Source organism: Rattus norvegicus, chromosome 1, assembly GCF_036323735.1.
Source record: "Rattus norvegicus strain BN/NHsdMcwi chromosome 1, GRCr8, whole genome shotgun sequence".
NCBI lineage: Eukaryota > Metazoa > Chordata > Mammalia > Rodentia > Muridae > Rattus > Rattus norvegicus.
Genome location: NC_086019.1, coordinates 209,775,286 through 209,783,024, shown reverse-complemented (window position 1 = coordinate 209,783,024; position 7,739 = coordinate 209,775,286). Strand labels below are relative to the sequence as shown.

At 49.6% G+C, this 7,739-nt stretch overlaps 1 long non-coding RNA gene across 1 annotated transcript; it reads left to right on the top strand.

Annotated features, from left to right (window-relative positions):
* The first annotated feature begins 1,167 nt into the window (after positions 1-1,167).
* LOC120099969 (uncharacterized) lies at positions 1,168-7,017 on the top strand. Its single transcript, XR_005499547.2, has 3 exons — positions 1,168-1,315; positions 3,401-3,499; positions 6,295-7,017. It is a non-coding gene; the product is annotated as an uncharacterized LOC120099969 (long non-coding RNA).
* The last annotated feature ends 722 nt before the right edge of the window (positions 7,018-7,739 follow it).

The following is a 7,739-nucleotide window of genomic DNA, read 5'->3' as shown; positions in this document are numbered from 1 at the left end:
CAGATCCCCACAAAAGCCAGGCATGACAGTCTGTATCTGCAACCCAGCACTGGGGACAGAGGCAGGTGGCATCCAGGAGACTCACTGACCAGTCAGCATAGCAAAACACTTCGCATTCCTCTCCAAAATGTTGACCTCGTGAGAACAAAGACAGAAGGGTCACTAGGGAGCTAAGATAGGGTGCCAATGGTTGATTCTTATTTTGAAATAAAAGGCTGTGGAGAGCAATCTGGGACCTTCAGAATAATCCGAGTGAGTACTGTCTGCTCAAATATTAAGAGCAAACTTTCTGAGTCTAGTAAATACCCTGACCCGCAGGAAGATACGCTCTGGGTTTGATTGTTATGGGATTGGATTATGTCGCCCTCTAAACCACGGATTCCCACACTGACAAATTGAAGCCCCGTCTTCCAAATTCACATTAGCGGACATATCGGTGGTATCTGCAGGGGCAGTCTTTGGTAAGTAATTAGACTTGGTCACCATCTGTGTCTGCTTTTGTGGACAGGTTCCATAGAGCCATCTTCCAATCTGCCAGAATCCACGCCGCCTACCTGCCCCCCACTTCCAGGGCTCCCTTCCTGCCACTCTGCTGATAACAGTTTATTTACCTCCCTTGGCCACCTCTCTGTCCCCATAGGAAGGTTGGGTTTCTTGAGTGCTGTGCACACCGATACATGGTTCAGAGGGCTCTGAGAAGTGTCACCGCAGGTGAGCCACACACCTTTGCTTCTCCCATGGGTGCAGAAACAGTTACCCAGCTTTAGTTACACTCGGAGGCCCTTCCCAATCTTTTGTTTTACAAGACTGAACAGTGGGCACACCTCAAAGATATAGGAGCCCTGAAGATTTCTGGGCTCACCCTTCTGCAATCTGACTGATGTTCCAAGCTTTGTAGCCTGCCAGTTGGTCTACCGGACTCAACAGCAATCTACCGTTTCAGAGCCCGCATGGGCTTCTCGTGGGCGACAGGTAGGTCTCCTTCACAGCCTTATCGAGCTGCCCTCTGTTGTGTGCAGCGCTGCTGCAGATGGGAGATCTGGGCTGTCTCCCGTGGACACCTCGCTGTACAGCTCGACAGCTGGGCTGGTACTGCGTTATCAGCAGGCTCATCGTATATTACTGGCGAGACCTGGCCACATGATGTCATGCATTGTGCACTGTAACCTTTCAATTTGTGTTAGCTCCCCGATTGATCTCAAATCTCTGCATTTTTGCAGGGACCGGCTGGCGAGCTCGTATGTCTAAAGAGGTCTTCCCCTTCGTCTTTAACTCCAACATACCCAGATTCTCAGCAAATCGCCTTTGTTCATGGGTAAGCCAGGCCGCCCCTCCCTTTTAACAGCAAACAGTCTTGGCTCAGAAATGGAATATTTTCAGCTATGAATTTCAGGGTTTTTTTTTCATTTTCCCATCTAATTCAATGATCAGACCCCTTATCTACAGCAGCTCTCAACAGAGTGGACTCATGCCTCCGAATTGGGATGACTCCAAATGTAGTTTTAGTCTTTAATGTTTTCTGATGGTTTCCAGAGCAGCCTTTTATTTTCCAGGGGATGCTCTGGTGAGGTTGGCTCTGCCAAGAGCTGATCTTCTCTCCCAGGACAGGATGGGGTAGAGGGTCAGAGTTGTGGTTCTACCATCCAAAAAGTAAAATCAGAAGTCTTGACATCCTCAGAGTGGCTTGAACCCTTTCCCTCTGGGTGAGAACGTGGATGACTCGGACTTCTGACTCGGTTTCTCACACTTCTTCCTGAGTGCTGGGTTCTCAGTGAAAACCACGTCGTTATCTCCTGTGTTGATCTCAGGTTCACTGGGGTTCCTTGACCCCCAACACAGGAGCTCTTGCTCCAGTTTGGATTCCCCAGAAGAACTTGTAGCACTTTGGGAGCAAAGGTCAAAGTGGCTGAGACTGATTTTGGGGAGGGAGGAATAGCTTGGTAAGGAAGTGCCTGGCACAGGAGGAGGCTCCTGGGTGGGTAACACCACTGGCCACTCTGTGGGGACATTACTCACTGAAACTTGTCTAGTACAGTTTCATATCTCTCTTTTCATTGTTGCTACAATTTTGTGTGTATGTGTGTGTGCACCCAATGTATGCCTCTGTGTGTTTACATGCATCTACATCTGTGTGTATGCATGCATGCATGCATTTCTCTGTGTGTAAACATATATATATACATTTGTGTGTGCATATGCATGTATTTATACATTTCTGCGTGTAAGAATATATGAATACGTTTGCATGTGTGCATATGCCTAAAGTATGCATTTTTGTGTGTATTATGTATTTGTATATATGTGTGTATTATGTATTTGTGTATGCATGTGAGCATGACGCATCTGTGTGTGTGCCTGTATTATGTATGTGTGCGTATGTATGCTTGTATGATGCATCTCTGTGGGTGCAGGTGTATACCTGCATAGTGCAGTGCTGAGGTCAGAGCACAGTCCGGCTTCTCTCTTTATGTGTATTCCCCCTTTTCTTTGAGGTAGAATCTTTCGCTGGAACTACACTTATGCCAGGCTCTCTGCCCCCAGGCTTCTGGGGATCCACCTGTCTCTGTCTCCCATCTCACTGGCACTAGGATTACAACAGGACAGAGTTGCCACACCCAGGTCTTTGTGTGACTGCTGGGATGCTTGCTTCTGTTTCCTGCTTGAGAATAAGGCTCAGAGCTTCTATGCTGTTGAGGAATGAGGGGACCTAGACTCTTGGGTTTTGCAATGTCTGGTGCTGTCTTAAGGTCTATTGATAGTTGATCTGGTTTCCCATCATTTGGTGGGTAGGGGGGTCCCTCCTGGGAAAAGCTGGAGGATAGGCCCTCATCTCCTCTGCTCTACCTGCCTATGTCCTCACATGCATTGATCCTAGGCTTGGGCTTTGGTTTCCCTGTGTGTCAAAGTGGCATGTGAGGGTGGTGGCAAAGGTGACACTGGTGTCCTTGCATTGCTTTTTCCTTCATCCAGTGAGAGGAGGCACTGGGCAGGGTGCAAGGGGAAGTGAATCTGAGGGCGTGTGTGTGGGTCTGGTCAGTTTTGTGGAAAGCTGGGTTGTTCCTGGGGAGTACACCTGTGCCTACGGAGAAACCCACAGTGATCCCATAAAAGGTGGTCCTGTCTTCTGATCAGTTCTTATGGCCCTGGCATCGGGCTGTGCAGGTAGGCAGGCAATGAGAGGAGTCAGAGGTGGTCTGGAGCAAACCTGTCCAGATGCCGCCTCCATGACACTGTGAGTGAGTGACTCCGTTCCTGAAGTCTGGCTAGAATGGGAATTCTCCCTCCCTGGAATATAGATACTCCCCAACTTCCGATGGGATCCCCCCGAAAACCCAGTTCAGGCTAAATGTGCTAGAAGTAGAAAATGAGTCAGAATCTCTCACCTTCTCCCACCCTGTAGCCCCTGGCTGAAGTCAGGGTCACTCTGCTGGCCTGAAATGTGAAAGGAGTTCAGAGTACACGTCTACCACTGGCCTGAGGAGACAGCAAACTCACAATCGTGAGTACACTTGCTTTGTTTTTGCATAGGGCATCATGTAGTTCAGCTCCCCACACACTAGGTTTGTAGCCAAGGGTGACCCCAAACTCTGACCCTTCTGCTTCCACCTCCCCAATGCTGTAGTGACAGGCATGGGTCACCATGCTGGGCTCATGCTGTGCTGAGAAGAGAATCACAGAGAGCCTGGTGCATGCTGGACAAGCAAGCGCTCTACCAACTGAGCCACATCCCCAGCCCTGGGAATAGTTTCTACTGAATGAATGTTGCTTGTGTACTGTGGGAAAGGAAGACAAAATGTCAAAGCTCAGTAAGTTGGGGTCTGTTTGAACGGTTTTTTTTTTCTTTTTTAAGTGGGAAAGTTAGTGGGATGGGAAACTGGCTGAGTGCTTCCCGTGATTATCGTACAACTGTAAGGAGTGGGGTTCAGGACCCCAGAAAGCCATGTAAATGCCCCAAAGGGTCAGTCTCAGAAGGTAGAGACAGGATCCCCAGAGCCACACAGGGGAGCTCTGGGTTTGATTGAGAGACCCCGCCTCAATGACTAAGATGAGAGTGGTTGAAGATGATTCCCAACAGAAGCTTCAGGCTTCTACATGCATCAGCATGAACATGCATGCTCGCACACACGTGTGCTCACGCAAAAACATGCGTGCACATGTGCATGTTACACATATATGTGAAAAGTGACTCAGTTTAGGTAAGTTAACTAGCTTGAGCCTCACAGCCAATGAGTGCCTGTGCTGGGATATGAACCCAGGGTCCTGGCTCTAAGTTGGAACTCCCTTGCTAGTCATATCCCTTCCTTGGTGCCCAATTTGGACCACATTTCAGTCTAAAAATAGTGTTGGCTCGCCCACTTTCACAAATGAACAGATTAAGGCTCAGAATGCCCAGGGATTCACCCATTGGAGCACAGCTGACAAGGGTTGGGGGTTAAAACTCAGATAGCTAGGCCTTTTCTTTTCTTTTTTCTCATTCATTCTTTCATTGGTCCATCCATCCATCCATCCATCCATCCATCCATCCATCCATCCATCCATTCTTTCTTCCTTCCTTCTTTTCTTTCTTCCTCTCTCTCTTGTTCTCTCTCTCTCTCTCTCTCTCTCTCTCTCTCTCTCTCTCTCTCTCTCTCTCAAGACAGGGGTTCTCTCTATAGTCCTGGATGTCCTGGATGTCCTGGAACTCATTGTGTAGACCAGGCTGGCCTCATACTCACCTCTGCCTCCCAAGTGCTGCTATTAAAGGTGTGAACCACCATGCCCTGCCTGGACCTCTCTCTAGGATGACCCTTGTTATCCTCAGTGAGGCCATTCCTGCTTCCCTTTCTATGTAGAATATTCTAGGATGTTGTATCCCTAAAAAACAGCTGCCATCAAGGAATAATCAGACCCCCCTCCCCCCTCCAGCGTTTCCCTTAAGCCTGCTTGAAAAATGAATTACCATGTTATGGGTGGAAGGGGTGAGACTGTCTTATCTAGATGGGACAAATCCATTAGGGTTTGCAGCCCCTCTGTGACCCTCAGAGGGGTGACATCAGCCTGTCCTTGGTGTGATAAGGAGCTGGGTGCACTTCAGTAGATACCGTGTCTCTGACAGTAGCACCCAGGAATTAGCGGCTTATCTCACCATTTATCAACGCCCTCTGGGGGATGAGGCAATCCAACAGGAATCAAGCTGCCTCGGAGCCTGTGCTGCTTATGCTTCCAAACCCACCAGGGACACGCAGGGACCAGGGTGCCACAGGGAGTCTGCAGAGAGGCTCCAGCAGCTGGATTTTGATGACCATGTCCCCCAGCAGTCTGATCTTTGTGGCTGCCACCTACTGAGCACGGAGTAAACAGACCCTTGCCCTAGAATACCTGAGCACGAGATTCTGCACTTGAGGATCGGTGGGGGGAGGATGGGCTCAGGGAAAGTTCTAGAATCCTACTGAGGTCTCAGCAGGTGGCAGCTCCCGAAGACACCAGCATCCGTGGGTCTCCTAGTCCACCATTTTTTTCCACACTAAGCTTATAGTTTCTGTTGAACAAATCTCCTGTGTCCCTTCCCCTGAGCGCAGGGAGACCCTCGTCACTCTGATGGAGCATTCGGCAGAATGGCTGCTGATAGCTTATAAACTAAGGCTGGATGGAAGCCACATGGCTCTCTGTTCTGAATCCCACCCACCATATTGTGAGGGAGCTCAAGCTATAAAAGGCCACATGTGTCTCCTGCCTATCATAGCCCAGCAAGACACTCAGGGACGCCAGCCTCAGCTGTAGGTGCGGACCAGCTCTGGGGTGGTTCCCTCCAGACTTGAGTCCCTTGTGTGAGATGCTGGATATGAGTAAACACTTGTATATTACGTAAATGAGTTAAATGATATAAAGCCAAGTCTTTTTCCTCCAAAGATGATAGCTAACCATTTTGCCTCTAAGAATACTATTTTGTTTAAATTTAAATTTAGCTGAGCAGTGGTGGCACACGCCTTTGATGCCAGCACTCAGAAGGCAGAGGCAGGCAGATCTCTGAGTTCAAGGCTAGCCTACAAAGCAAGTTTCTGGACAGCCAGAGCAACACAGGAAAACCTGGTATTGAAAAACCAAAAATTAATAAATGAATTCATTAAAATTGATGTGTATGGGTGTCTTGTCTGCTTGTGTGTGCCTGGTACCCTCAGAGGCCAGGGGAGGACATTGGATCCCTTGGACCTAGAGTTACAGACAGTGAGTTGCCCTGGGTGCTCTGGGGATCTAGCCTGGGTCTTTTGCAAGAGCAGTCAGTGTTCTCACTCTCACCCTTCTTGTCTCTTGTAGAATCAAGGAGCTCCCAGCGTTGTTCCTGTGAGCATGGCACTATTTGGAACAGCGCTCATGTACCTGTGTGTGTGTCATCCTGGATAGCCTGATGGTGACAAGTGCCCATACGGGAAGAGGGCAATGACTTCCGTCTGAGATGATCCCCATATGGTCTCATGTTGAGTGCTTGGTCTCACCTGGTGGTACTGTTTTGTAGCTGGTGGATGCGTTGAAAATGGGCACGGAGGAAGTGGTCACTAGGGAGTGCCTCTGAATGGGACAGACAGTCCCTGGTTCCATCCTCACACTCTGCTTCCTGCCCGTTATGGGATGAGACACTGTTCCACTACACATTCCTGCCGCCGTGGTGTTCTGTCTGAGCACACGAGGCCAAGAGAGCATGGATGGGAGGGACTGTGAGACTGTGAACCAAAAGAACCCTTCTGGCTGGGGAGGTGCTTCAGTTAGCAAAGCACATGCTGTGTGAGCTGGAGGAAGGACCTGAGTCCCATCTGCAGCTCCTATATGCAGCAAGCCAGAAAGGCGCCATGTGTGCTTAACCTCAGCAGCAGGGAGGTGGGGCGGGCGGATCCGGGTGGCTCTCTGACTAGCTTGGTTTTTGAGATGGGATCTCTTAGCAAACCTGGAGCTCACTATTTCAGCTGGACTGGCCAGTGGACTGAGATCTGCCTGTGTCAAGATCCAGCACTGGGATCACAGCTACGTATCGCCACATCCAGCTTTTAAATGGTGTTGAGGATTTGAACTCAGGTCATTGTGATTGCCCACTGACTCTGTCGTCCCCACATTCCATTTCTTTTGTTGGTTGGCAGGCCTGCCTCAAATCGTAGTTCATGGGCACTCACTTGGAGGCTGGAGTCCAGGCTGAGAGTAGATCTTCAGTGACTTTGGGTTTGAGTGTGGGTGACATTTCTGATTGGGCTTCTATTTGCTTTGAAATAGGTCAGAAATCCCTTGCAGATCAGAGAGTTGATAGGCACCAGAGAACGGGTGTCTTGAAATGGCTGCGCAGGTCAGTTGGATGAAGCCGTGAGCCACTGACATCATAGCGGCTCGCAGACTGTAAATACCTGGTGTCTATGACACAAGGCTGCTGCCACTGCTCGCCTCATGTTCACAGACAGTGCCAGATGGGAGGGAGGAATGGGTGGGAGGGGGTGGCCATTTGTCTTGATTCTTACATGGAGTTCCCTTTTTTCTTAGGGAAAGGATCCATCTGGTAATCAGATTTCAAGCCAAGATAGCTGCTTTGGGGTCACGGGACCTCCAATTGATGTGTCCTGTCAACCATACCGCCCCCACCTCCCGAAGTGGCTCTGGTTGCCAGGCCTCCACAAACGAAAGTCATCAGGAGGTTGCCTGCCTGTAGAAGCTTCCAGAGACGGGGTGGGAGAGCCTGCCTTTCATCTTCCTCTCAGCTTCTGCTCCATGAACCTGGCTCC